We start from the raw sequence: 14,584 nt of genomic DNA, 5'->3' as shown, positions 1-14,584 counted from the left end.
CTATTTCATTCGTGAATCTTAAATATTCACTTACTTGGCAGAGGACAAATGCATTGAAAATCAAAGTATTCTTCAGTTGCATTGTTTCGACCGCAGAGTTACCCCTGAGAATACTTTCTCCACCAAAATTAAGAGCAAGGAGAACCGCAATTTGATATACAGCCTACAACGACAAATAAAAGATTAACCCAAAAAGACGTTTCCAATACCAGCATCATGAGGCTCCTACCAGATGGGGTCTAGGGAGGGACTTTAAAGGGTTTCTTAAGGAAAATTACCTGTAAAGCAAGTTCCTCCACATGTTATTCGTTATGAGAGGTTCCCTGCAAACCAAACACAAAATTACTGTGAAACTGAGCATCTAAAGATCAAATCAAGCATATTTAACTCTGGGGATGTATTTAAAGTAATAGCGAAGATGTTAACTAAGCTAACTTTTGTATTAATCTCGTAAGTTATTGGTCAACACGTGTGTGTATCTACGTGTAAGCTTCGCGTGGTGTTAGGGGAACTCAATTGTAAACATTTTACTACATGTTAGAAAGCCAGTCATTCCAAACCTTCGACCAACTGGCGGTCTGTGCATAAGGTGGTCAGTAGGCGGCTCCGTAGCTAGTGCCAGGGCCCCAAGTGTGTCCATGATAAGGTTAAGCCACAAAAGCTGTAACAAGGACACACACATCAGAATGACAGAAACCAACATATGTATTTTCATTAACCATGCCAGTTATTTACCACTAGTTAAATATCGGTCTTCATTCATACCGCAGATGAAACTGAAAGCTGAAAATTTACATGGAAAAACTAGAATTCAATTTTTAATACCTAATTTTCATCCTGACTTCTAAAGTTAGGTATATTATATAAAAACAAAAACTGCTCTTAAGCCTACTTCTAACAAGCTTAAGCTAAGGAGTTTGTTTCTTAACATGGTATTAAGAACTTTCATGGTAAAGGAAGTCAAAGGTATGATCCCTCTTGTCCCCCAATTCTCCCAAAAAAATTAAATCTCTTCAAAAAATATGGTGCTCTTTCACTTTGTCCATGCTTCAAAGTCAAAGGACTTTGTTTGGGGGGTGTGCTACAGTTTATTGGTAAAAAGAACCATCCCTAAGCCTTCTTATAACGAAGTTTGGAGTGATGCGAATCCTCAACTCTTATATCAAGCTTTAGAAAGTAAGATGTGTATGTGATAGCTAATGCTTATAGATTAGAGAACGAAATATTGAATAGAGGAGGAGAAAGTGAGACCTGTACTGCATTTAAAGGAACATCACCCGAAGAAACTGCCGCCACAACATTTATGGCAAGAGCTGCTACATTAACTGTGAGCTGGAACTGTATAAATTTCTGAATATTTGCAGATACAGAACGGCCCCAGCGGACGACCTAAAGGAAGAATGAAGTAGACTACTTAAACAAGTTACACATTGGACCAATTAACTGTAAACTCGTGTCTCCGAGTGATACTGAACAAAAGTGAACCAAAACCGAATCATACCACGGTAAAATGGTTAAAAGAGAAGATGTACATTATTTCACCTCATCATGGGATCATTGGGTAGATATAGACCCGATTTTTTCTTTTTAAAAAAATCATAGGCTCACTCAAATTCTGTGTACCTTTACAACTGACGCAAAGTTATCGTCCAGGATTATAATATCTGAACTTTCTTTTGCGACTTCAGTTCCAGAAATGCCCATAGAAAGACCAATATCTGCCTAAAATACAAAATAAAATAGCAGAACATGACATCAACTATGGAAAAAAAAAAAAAAAAGAAGTTTAACAATAGTGAACTTTGGAACACCACCTCGATCAAACAAAAGAAGGCACAAGAAGAGACAAAAGAAAGAATTTGATGCTACCAACAACTCTATAATAAACTGCACGAAGCGGTACGATAAAATTTCACCAAACTCTGCTAAATGTAGTGCACGGTGGCATATTTGGTCAAGGTTGCTATTGTATAGAAAACACTAGTTAATCACATGATTTCACCTCCCACCCATTCTTGCAAGGGGTGGGAGATGGGGCACTTGTAAAGTCAAAATGCTAATGGGTAAGTCATGATTATAGAAGAAAAAGAAAGTTCTTGTTCACAGGAAAACACGCCTCAACTCACAAGTTGCAGCCCAAGTATTCCCAAATTCAATAATCTCATTTGAAATTTTGTTGCACTCAAAATGTTATCAATGGCTCAACACTGACAATTCAATAATAAAATCAACAATCACAGAGGCAAGCTTCATGAACTAAAGTCATGCTTGGATAACACACTTAAGCAGCTTCATAACATCATTGGACCAATAACACAGAACTGCATGTCAGCAAATAGACTACTTTTAGCATGATTTTTTTCTGGTTGATGCAATCAATTAAAGAAGGTTCAAAATACAGAGATGAAGCAATTCAGTAACAAATACATTTCATCTTTCCAGGTTGTTTCTTACACAACTAGAGAAGTTACAAAACTTGGAAGGAACATCAAGCCTCAAGATTGCACACCCAAGAAATATGACAAACCTCATGAAGAGCGGGAGCATCATTGGTACCATCTCCAGTAACAGCAACAACTTCCCCCTTTACGCAGTGCTTGAACAAGTAAAAGCTTGTCATTTGGAGAAGACCTCCCCATCACCTATGCATATCATGTAAATCACAATCAGCAAGTAACCCAAATCGGTGGGTTCAAAGCCAGGAGATTATGATCAGGATGGAGTGATTTTTTATTAGAACATTATTGTTAAATGAATATCATTCCTTAAATAAATATTTTCAGCTAATGCACATGCAAAAATCTCAATGAGAGAGCCATACTGTTATTTGTTTAGCAACTTGTTCCCTTTCATTTTCAGATAAGGCCCGGAATGTCTTTCCTTCAATGATAACTGGTTCAACAGCATCTATATGCGAAGCCAGTATCCCACACTCCAAAGCTATTGCCTTTGCGGTTTGAAGATTGTCTCCCGTAACCATGCGCACCTGAGATAAAAAACATACGAGCTTGGATTTCCTTAATTACATTTTTCTTAACCCTCAAGCTTATAAGAATATCAGGAACCATATTTTGACATTATCATTAACATATTCCACATTAAACTAAAATTCATCTACGAACTTCATCAGCCAATTTCAGAACTATATCATCAAACACACAAAAATTAAAATCACCTTAACACCAGCGGCAGTGCATATTGTCACTGCATCTTTGACACCAGGGCGACATGGGTCCTGAACAAACAGATCCTTGTTAGCTTAGATGAAGAATGAAACTGGGTTATTCTTCAGGAAGAAGGCAGCAATCTAGTGCTGAAGCACAGTATAACTTGACTACATAAGCAGTAGTAAAGAATATTTTAAAACGCATAATGAGCTGTCCCCATTCTGGACGGAGTTAGAAAGTATACAGCCATAATTGTTTACAAATATAATTAAACATATATCAATGCCTTTACAAAAATTATTTCCTTATTTTAAATACAAAGGTAAGCTATGAGACAAAGCAAAATGCTACCAATTTCTTGCCCCATAGCAGGAGAGCCTTGAACTCTACCTTTATACCAACTATAGCAAGCAAAACAAGTTCATCCTCAGGTAAGGACCACTGGGCCAAATCCTCCTCATTAGAGGGAACTCTGTCCAATTCATATGAACGGTATGCAATGGCAACACACCGCAAACTGCGAGCAGCCATGTCTTCAATAGCTGCCTTGAAAAAGTCCTGGAAAAGATTTGTAAAGGAAATATACCCAATTACCTTGAAAAAAAAGAAGACACAATTGCCAGCTGCTCTAAGTTACTAGATGCTGAAAAAAATCCAGTTTCTGTAGCATCCATTGTATAATTGCCATGCAGCTTGAGTGACTTGAAAGTTGAAACAACAATATAACCATATATATGCATAGAGTGATTCAACTGTGGTGTGATTCCATATATTTTTCAAGTTGTGTTTGTTATTGGCATATCAAAAACTATCTCATCCAATTGTTCAAGGCGATGGCCTTCTCTCCTCATAAACATTATAGGAGTACACTAGGAAACTACTGTTTCTAACCTTCTCTTCTTCAATAGAAAGCAAGGAACCGTTTGAATCAAGATATTGAGAGCATTTTCCCAGTACTATCTCTGCAGCGCCTTTCCAATGTATATGTACTGTGGAATCCACATTCTAAACATGAAATTTTATTTGATTAGCATGGAAGACCATATGATACAATAGATGAAGAGATGAATCGGTGATGCTTTTATCAAATATATACCTGCTTCAGCAAGACACCACCTCGCTTTTTCTCTGAATTGAAGGGAAATACATGGAGAACTGTTGAATGTGACCTGATAAGATCAAAATCCATTCCCAACTGCCAAGTAGATTCAAGAAAGATACAAAGATTCAGCAAAAATCAATTCAATAAGGTGAGAGGATATGTTCTAATGATACCTTGACTGCCCAAGAAAGGATTGCCTTTTCTGTAGGAGACCCTGATATCTCAGTCTCTCCAACATCCTAGCAAAGAATGAAGTCATAAAAGAAAAAATTATAGATGCTTATTGGATATTAATACCAGGATTCAGAAAAAAGTACTAAGAGTAACCATTTTTGTAAGGAAAGCAGCTATAGAGGACAATAGCACAGGTTTGAAGAAATTTCGTTCTGCTAACAGGTAACAAATGTTCACCATTGAGACTACCGCAGCACCACAATGGTAACAAAAGAAGCTATGATTCTGATTTATTTCTCATCTGTCAGTTCACATTGTGTTCAATTACTTTTCAGCTTTATGAGCATCTGGGACAGGCATAAATATATGCTATATGGAAAATATGATTGCAGTTCAGAACTGAAAGGGCTAGTGCTAACTCAAATTTTTTGCCTTCAATCTATGCATATAGATGTAATGGAGAGTGTCAGAGTATTCATATTCTCTCCACTAGTCAAATTGAACATCTTATTGAACTGACTTTTCCTGTAAGAAAAATTTGCATTATATATTTCAACCTTACACCTATATCTTTCACAAGTTGTTATCTTGAGAAATACTAGCGATCTTAAAATTTGTCTCTACTCTTTTAGGACTTCAAAATTAACAATTACTGAACTGGTAGGCCATATACAAAGAAGATCCCTGAAATTTTCTCTCAAATCCTCAAAGTATACATGTTTTTTAAAGCACAGGCAACACTATATTAATTTCAGATCTCCTGAAAGTAAATCACATACATGCATTTTTATGCACATTACGTGTGTACTTATGACTACGCATTTTCCTGTTTGGAGTCACGTGACGTTGTTCCTTAAACAGTAACCCGCAAAAAATCAAGAGAAACTGCAAATATTAAGCCCAAGAGTTTCCTTGGTTGTTTTGATACCAGTACACAAAATGTAAAAGGGAACTTGATACTGTCACTGAACTAAGTAGAAAGGAAAACCTTAGGCACAAAAACAGTTCCAGTTGTATTCTGTGCAATGCCCTCTTTTATCAGAGATAAAACTTCTGAATTCAGCTTTGATGAGTCATCAGGTGAATTCAGTTTCTTCCTCCCAATGCATGCCTCAACCACGGCCATCTACAATGGAATAAAATCAGGTAACATTAAAACCTGATATGCAAGATTTTAAATTAAACGAAACAAATGCAGATACCTATTCTCTTTTAACAAATTGAAAAACTACTAGACAGACTGTCTGTTTCCGGATATGGACAAAAGTATGCACAAGGGTGGGTCTATCAAACAGCTGAGGTCATTCACCATGCACCTGATTGGCTCGAAGTGTTCCTTATCTATGTTTTCCCACATCAACTTAATGACAGCAGCCTCGCTCTTGTAAGGATTGCAGAAATGAAATTGCTTGGCTTCAGGGTCAGGGAATATAAAACTCTGGTGTTCATCTATATGAAGTTATATTATTTAAATTCATGGAAAACATCTTGCATGCTATTTAACAATAGGGTGCCAGTATCTAAGGTGAAATGAAACTTTGGGTAAAGGGCAACATGTGTATGAACCCAAAATCACCTAGACCAGAGAGTTTTGTAGGCTGCATAATGTAAATTAACTTTTGCGGGTTTCATTCATCTCAAAATTTTAGGCCTCCCTTTGGCTTTTAAATGAATGAATAAGTAATTTATTGATCCGATGGGAATAGAGAAGACCAAAACAATTTTCTATATCTGAATCAAATCTCTGTTAATGAAAGTTCAAAATTAGATCTCAACCATATACAGGTTGTGACTGTAAGTATTGGGCTTCAATGAATACGAGCATTAATCAGCATGGATTAAATTATGGCCAACTCCATTTAGACTATCTCAACGTCCTACTGTGGAACCCACCTGGTTCAAGGTTAACGTTCCTGTTTTATCACTGCAAATTGTTGTTGCACAGCCCATAGTTTCACAGGCTGAAAGCCTTCGCACCTGAATATCTGTGGTTATTAGAAACAGAAGTTCTAAAACTAATTGACAGAAGAACTGCAAAACTAAAAACGTTTTGGTGATTGGAGAATAATAAAATGAGATTTACCAAGGCCTTGTCTGCCATCATTTTCCGCATTGAGTATGCCAGGCTGTCATGAGAGCCAAGGTTAGAAATTATAAAAATTTTAAAAAATTAGCAGGAAAAACATTTTCAGAGGCCCACTATTAGACACATCTATTCCAGAATGAAACCGTCAAGTAGTCCATTCTTACGTTAAGGTAACAGCCAGAGGAAGACCTTCAGGAACTGCGACAACCACAATTGTGACCTGCACAGCTCTTTATTTTAGTTTCAAAAAGATAAAAATTACAAAAGAAGCAGAAGAACATGATGTGCAAAAAACAATCCAGAAAATTCACTTACTGCAATAGTAAAAATTTTTACTACGTCATCTAGTGCACTACTGATGCTCGTCTGGCCAGCAACAAATTCGACATTTCCATTTAGATCTTTTGTGTTGCCAGAAAAGTATCTAAATTCCAAAGTCATATCACAGCCACTGAGAAATGACATAAGATCTGCTCTGATTGGCTGTTAAATACAAAAAAAGAATTATCTAATTTTACCTGCCCAATAGGACCACTAGCACAACACCAGCTACTGTTAGACCTATAATGCCGATAAAAGTTGCAACTCCATTTAAACGTACCTATGACGTATCACAAAAATTAGTTTAAGGTTTAGCATGTAAGTTTCCACAAGGTACCACTCCTTCTAATCCTTCATATAAGAGTTAGATAATTAATTTATTGATATTAAAAAAGTTAGTTAAGTTAGTTATTTGTAACAAACATGTGTTGGTTTGTCAAGAATACCTTTTTTAACCATATGTATTGTAACTACCCATAGATAAAAACCCTTTTACTACCCTTTTACTATGTGCAATTAATAGGGATATTTTGGAAAAAATAATTATAGAGTTGGGAAAGAGAACCGATTGAGGTCTTATATTTAGGACCAAAGTGAATCTTATTCTAACTCCTATATTTAGGACCGGAGGTAGTATTAAAAACAACAGCCTTTTCTTTCTTTGTTTTGGATGGATCATGTGGAACCTGCAATGGAGTCTCTTCTCCAGTATCTTCAGAGATGCTTGCCATCAACAACCCCCACTCCGTATTGATGCCGACCCCAGTTACCTGCAGATAGCAGTAAAGTGATGGCATAACAGCTCTACTATCTTTGGTCTCAAGACCTGGAAAACCACTAGAAGCATAACCAAAACAAAAGGAAAGGACTATTCAACTCACTTTTACATACCCTTAGATTCACATTAGTGACCACAAACAACAGAACTACAATGAGTTGGAACATAAAAATCATAAAATGAATCAAATGCAGAAGTACAAATCGATGATAACTGAAGCCCATGAATCCCTTATAACAAGTTTATTAATTTTAGGTTATTCAATTCAGAGTATTTCAATTGATAAAAAATAGTCAATCATTTTACATAATCAGCCGTCTTACGGGGTCCTTGCAAAGTTCCTTATACTGTTAAAGCTCAAAAGTCCAACTCCAACCGCTACTCAAATATGATACACGGCAGCAAGTCATTAGATCGAATTAGGTGCAAAAAAGGAACCTTGTTGCGTAAAATAAATGAAGCAGCAAAATCAGAAACTTTTTGGAGAAAAAGTTCAAAATCATGAAAGCAATTTCATTCATATTGCAAGAAAGCGTTGCCCATTACCATTTAAAAAAAAAAAAAAGCCAAGTAGACTATGATGAAAATTAAATATTCATCTTACCAGCATAACACCAACGCCGTCTGCTACTTTACAGCCAGACATCAAAAAGGTGATTTGTGGTCTTTGTGAATCTGCAGAACATCATTGCTAAAGAATCATATGGACAGGGAATCGCTAATTTGGTGATAGTAGGTAGAAACAACTTACAATCTTGCTTTCACCAGTCATACTGGATTCATCAATGGCAAGTGAGTGAGCAGTGATTATAACCCCATCAGCAGGAACCTGAATGCACCCATAAAGGAAAAATAATGGGGAAAGGAATTGTCAATTTCCAACCAAACAAACTCATATATTGTTGGATCTCACCTGGTCTCCTATTTTGAGAGGTACAACGTCACCAACAACAACATCAAATATTGATATCTTTGTTGCTCTACCGCCTCTAATGACCTGCATAATACGTGTAAAATGATCGTGTGGCTTCCAGTGATGACCCAAATTCTAATTATATAAAGCATACCTCCAATTGTATGTTTTGTTTTTCTGAATTCAAATTCTGGAACTGCAGAGATTGGCGATAATCACTGGTAGCTGCCACACGAGAAGGTGAAAGGAACAGCAGAACTTAAGTCCAAGAAGTACAACATATAGCTTGCATCAGGATTACTGATGAACAACGAGAACACAATAAATTCAAAAGGAAATAAAAGTCTGTCCGACGGTGCCAAAGAATTTAATCTGTAGGGAAATCCTATGGACACCTATAAGGACTTTCAAAAGATTAAATGCGTTGTTCATTAATCAAAACAAAAAGAAATATCCAATACCTGTTACTATTATGACAAGAAAAACAGCAAAGGCAATGCTTCCTCCATCATACCATCCTTCTTGCAAGCCCTAATGATAAAAAATGATGGAAAAGACAAGGCGAACGTAAGCAATTTCAATGGAATTGAAGCAACAAGCATATTCTATTGTCAAGAGCAATCAGAACAAGCATGCATCACAAAGAAACCATCAGTACACGGGAGTTAAGAAATGGGTTTCAATCCCATGTAAACAACCATAATGTAAACAAGTAAATTTCAGTAATCTCGAAAGGCAAAAGGATTAATGTCCATTGTGACTGGCATCTGATGATTCACTTTACTTTGTCAAGGTACTGAAGTAACACAAACAAATTAATATTGCTGGACAGCAGTAATATTCCTGAAAGAAATGTTTCAAGAACATCTAACGCAACAAAGTTGCTTCCACCCCCCCCCCCCCCCGGGGGTAAATGTGATCGATAATTAGATGAGTTTGTGCCTCCAAATTGTGCAACTCCAAAACACAAAAAATAGTGAAAATGCATTGTCATCATATAGACGATACTTCGAAATTTTCATGACAGAAAATGACCAAATATTCTTTGACAAGTTGGTCAGATGACCTCCACAATTGTTCTATCTCATAATTGTATTGTACGAATCACACTTGCTCTTCCCAAGTTTGCAGGTTACTCAATTTTTGTTGTTGTTGTCAACAGACTCCTTCTCCTCATCATCTCGATTTTCCTAATTTTGAATAAAGATTAAGCGCATTGAAGGAATTCTTTTATGCCTGATAAGTTGTCAGTTATCCAGATTGGCAAAGAATCATAGTCATAGAGCATAGATGTCAGACCTAAATGCCCACAACCTAATTTCTTTAACAAGAAGTTCAAATCCTTCAACATAGCCATGGATCAATTAACGATGCTTCATTTGCTATTTTGATTGATGATTATTAGCTAACTGAGAGTTAATCACACCTCTGTTTTTATTCCAAGTGCCAATGACACCACAGCTGCTATAATCAATATGATGAGGGTCAGGTCTTGCCAAGCATCCCAGAGAAACATCTGTTACAGGCCACAAAGTATTAGTGCTAGAATTATCTAATTAGTTCATTTTAAAAATAGATTACTGACTTATAATGAATATACCCAGAAACTCCGCCCTTTTTCTTAGGGTATGTATTCGTTCCAAATGTCACTCTCCTCTTTAATATATCATCGTCACTTCCATTAATTCCTTTCTCAAGATCTGATTTTAGTAAATCTGATAAGCCTTTAACCTGTAGAAGCTACCACTGGAATATATCAGATCTATAAATCCTTCAACATCTGCTTAAGCAACAAAAGAATATATTTACAGTAGACTTGCCCCTCCATTTTCTTGCAAAGCAGCAATGTTCTGATCCTTGGACATTGAAACAAGTTGTTCGAGCCCAACTCCGAAGTTATCACCTGAGGTTGGGCTGACACTCCTGTGCCTACCGCTTCATGATTCAAATACAGAACTTTATTAAGTGATTCAATAAATGCAAGAGCCTTAGTATAATTAGCAAACTCAGCACCAGCAACTTAGTTAATTAGGAGCTGATTAAGATTCAAGGTTGATATAAATGCAGTATATGCCCCATTGGACCCAAAAGCAACTTATATTGCAATACTTTGTCAAGGTTGGCGACTTTCGCCATTAAATATTTCTAAACTAAACTGTACCGAGCGCTTAGTTATTAAACTAGCAAAGGAGCTGTATCCTCTTAACTGTAGGTGTCGAGTTCGAATTCAGATTAATCTGGGTCCCAGTGACAGTCCGTATTTACTACGCAGGCTCAGGATAACGGATGGTCTTGCTGCCGAAAAAAAACAGTTCTAAACTGCTAACTCACCAAGGTTCATTAGGATGGGAACCTTTTTATTACACTAATGATAGATCAGATATAATAATGCTTTTAACAATGATCTAATCTGCCATTAATTTACAGCAACATCAGGAATCGACGCATGCATAATAGAAGTCTAGACGTGGAAGATGATAGACAAATATAGAGAGACAAGCGGATTTCAATAATATATAATCTCTAAAAAAAAATACTTAAAAAAAAATAGTCTCCAGCAGACGCGAGAAAGAAGACCTCCGGCTAATTTTTTTTATCAATTCTGTATTCTTAAAGCTCAAATGCGGGACCTTGAATCAATGAAATCTACGTAAAATTCTTTTGAACTATAGCTTAATTTTAATTATTGTACACAAAAATTGAAATTTTGTCTTCGTTAGATACTTCTATAAAAGTTAAAAACAAGTTAAACAAGTACGTAGTAGTTATAAAAAGGCGATGACATTATGGGAAGATGGAAAATCTTGAGATTGGGTTAATATCAAACCCTAATGAATATCTTCGATTTCAGATGTTATGTTTAATTGACTTCAAGGTTTTAAATATTGGTAGCTTCAGGAGATAAAATGTTGGGCTTTAAAGGTGGCGGGCTGGATTTAAAAGAAGGGTAGCATGTAGCTCACCCCTAAAAAAATCCACTGAGCACAGCTTCGAAAGCAAAACCCACGTAAACTTGATTTTCTTTTGTGGGGGAAAAAAGACTTAATGTCAGTTGTTGACCTTTTTTATCTCCATAAACTTGAGTTTCTGTATATCACAAACATTCTACTCCCGCCAACAGGATACAACTCGTTAATCAATTGTTGCATTGGTCAATTAAGTGGGCAGTCATTATCTTTGTAAGCTTTTGGTAAACAAGACAATCGTCAGAATGACGAAAGAATGGAAAAAAAAAGAAATTTCGAAGGCGAACCTATAAGAAAGTAGGCATACCTAGATCACGTTCACCGGCTAATCTGAAAAGCAGCGCTGCCTAATAGAACAACCCGTCACCGATTAGAGGAAAGAACAAGATAACTAAAAACATAATAACACTTTGGAAATGTCTTTGCAAGATTCAGAAACATACTCGTACGACTTGAGCATGGGCTCTTATCATCCCTTTCTTGTGCTCTTCGTCCTCTCCCTTCTTCAAGTCCAGAGTATATCTAAAACGCCGGGAAGCATTGAGAACTAGAGTCGCTTGCTGCAAATATACGAGAACTCAGTTCAGATGCATTGCAAAAGCACACTTCAATGCAAGTGATCGATATATATATATATATATAGTGTTAAATGGCTTAGACGAGTGAATTTAGCAAAGAAAAACTATATCATCAATCAGTTTCTTCTTATTGATATCTTCTATCCACGGAAACGTTCCTTTCAATATATTTCACAGGGAAATTTCATTGTTATTGCTCAGAAGGAGCGCTTTGAGTGCTTTTGCAGAACAAAAATTAGCATTTCAAAGAAGGTTGACCAAAAAAATTTTGGCGACACCAAATAAGCTGCTTTAATCTTTTGTCTAAAATATAGTACATATATTTTTATCCAATCAACATTTAACATATACATTCCTGCACCAAATTGTCGTAATCTAATTGTGTTATAGTTTTTTTTGCGTGCGCCTCGCATCAATTACACCTGATAGTGGATGCATTTCCAGTTTGTTAAACGTTGCAACTTTCTTAATAAAGAAAAAAAAAAATCTCCAGCAAATCCATTAAATCATCAATTACTACGGTTTCATCATGTAATGAAAAATCCTTCTTCAACGACGTCCTCGATCAATCATTATCCAAGCGCAAAGATTTACACTAACCAAGTGTATTTACACAAGAGACATCATTAATACACAATCAAGACAATGCACATTGGACATTATTGGTTGTTAAAAATAAAAAGAATCATGAATGCACCAGAGAGGCGAAAGCGTGAATGGGTGAGGAGGAGAAATGCGTTTAACACAAATGAGAATGGGATCGAAATGCTTACTCTCCATCGCTGGATGGAGTGTCTCAGCCGGCGCATTCTTGGTGTGAGTGATATCAAAAGGATCATCGGGATCGACAACATCGTCGTCATCGTCGTCGGCATTGATCCGAGGAGGGAGGGGTTCGACATCATTGTGGCTGGGGATGTTGACGGAGAGGAGGCCATTGGTGGAGGCATTAGAGCTACGAGAGATGGACGGCTCCATGGCTTCGGCCTTCGATACAGAATTGAAGAATGAGGTTATTCAGAGATTGGGAGGCTAAGCCACCCGAAGGAGCGATAATTTGGAGGGAAAAGCTCCTTATAGGGAGCCCCCACCTTGGCGGCAAAAGAACTCAGAAATGCGAGAAATGATCATACTCTGATAATATAAAATTGTTTATTTTTTATTAAATGAGCAAAAGAGATAAAAGGAAATAAAGGGGAAATCTTATATTGAGAGAGGGCGTTGGCGCCAACGCAAATGAAAGGCAAAGCAAGACTGTTGTTGCGTGTTGGCCGTCCGTATATTTGGTGGACACAAAACAAACTCTTCGTTATAGCTTCCTTTCATTTCTCTTCCCCTCACTATTAATGGCCAACGCCAACATAGGATAGCCGGGGACCTGCATGACCTGGATTTTTTTGTAGTTTGTGTGTGAGTGAGTCAAAAAGATCTCACGTTGTTGTAGGAGTCCAAATGCATACACGCATATATATATATATATATATATATTTTTATTCTAAATATAAGACTTCAGTCTATTTTGATTACATTTGGTATGAAGCATTTAAAAGGAGGGATTAGGATTAAGATTGTAATTGAGAAAATCTATTAAAAGAGTGTTTAGTATAAGAGATTGCTTGTTACATGGGATTAGCTAAATCCATGTACGTGGGATTGGAGAATACTATGGGAGAAGTGGTATTCTCTAATTCCACCTCTATGAATTTGCCTAATCCCATATAATAAGCAACTACTCATGCTAAATACTATTTTAATAATTTTTTTAATTGCAATCCCAATCCCAATTTCTCATTTTCAATACTTCATACCAAATAGGATCTTTGTCTCCTATCTTTTTCCAGAATATTCATATTGATTGTAAAGGGGTTTCTACCAAAAAATAATTTCAATTATCTAATGCACATAATTGAAGATGATAGTTTAGAGAGATAAACATATAATTGTGATAACTAAGCAATTTAACTAATTTTTTTAATATCTCTAAATTAGTTATCTAAGCGTTATATTAAGGAGAAGGTGGTATATATATATACACGCACTGGCTTGTGGTTTAAAGAGATTAAGTGAATTCTCCAAATGAGAGGCAAAGAAAAAATAAATTCTTTACGTTTAAAGCTGACAGTGCTTTAATAAGAAAGAATACCTGTGCCTTAAAAAAAAAAAAAAAAACTCACGAAACAATGAGGTCTAGGTGTTTCACGAACGCATGACGTCTACCAATGTGAAGAAAGTGAGATAAGGCTTAGCGGGATGAATGTGGGAACTTGGAAGGGTCGTGTTGAAGATCGAGGAACGTGCAATGTGACTGGTCTCAAGCATTACCTCTAAATTAGGATGCGTTAGACACAAGGAGAACAAGATCATGACTCAGAAAGCTCATAAATTACAATACGTTTTCCAATTTCTTTGTTTACTTTTCATTAGCACGTGCTCTTTTCTTCTTTTTCACTCCATTGTAGTTATAAAGTCCACAGCATTTCACCATTCCATGCAATTCTA

General features: G+C 36.4%; 1 pseudogene; it reads right to left on the bottom strand.

Annotated features, from left to right (window-relative positions):
* Nucleotides 1-274: 274 nt before the first annotated feature.
* LOC114733538 (calcium-transporting ATPase 9, plasma membrane-type-like) lies at nucleotides 275-13,168 on the bottom strand (annotated as a pseudogene).
* Between the last annotated feature and the right edge of the window lie 1,416 nt (nucleotides 13,169-14,584).

Source organism: Neltuma alba, unplaced genomic scaffold, assembly GCF_004799145.2.
Source record: "Neltuma alba isolate B1F8T4 unplaced genomic scaffold, ASM479914v2 tig00013014_pilon, whole genome shotgun sequence".
NCBI lineage: Eukaryota > Viridiplantae > Streptophyta > Magnoliopsida > Fabales > Fabaceae > Neltuma > Neltuma alba.
Note: the sequence above shows the minus strand (reverse complement) of the source record. Positions and strands in the feature narration are given on the sequence as shown.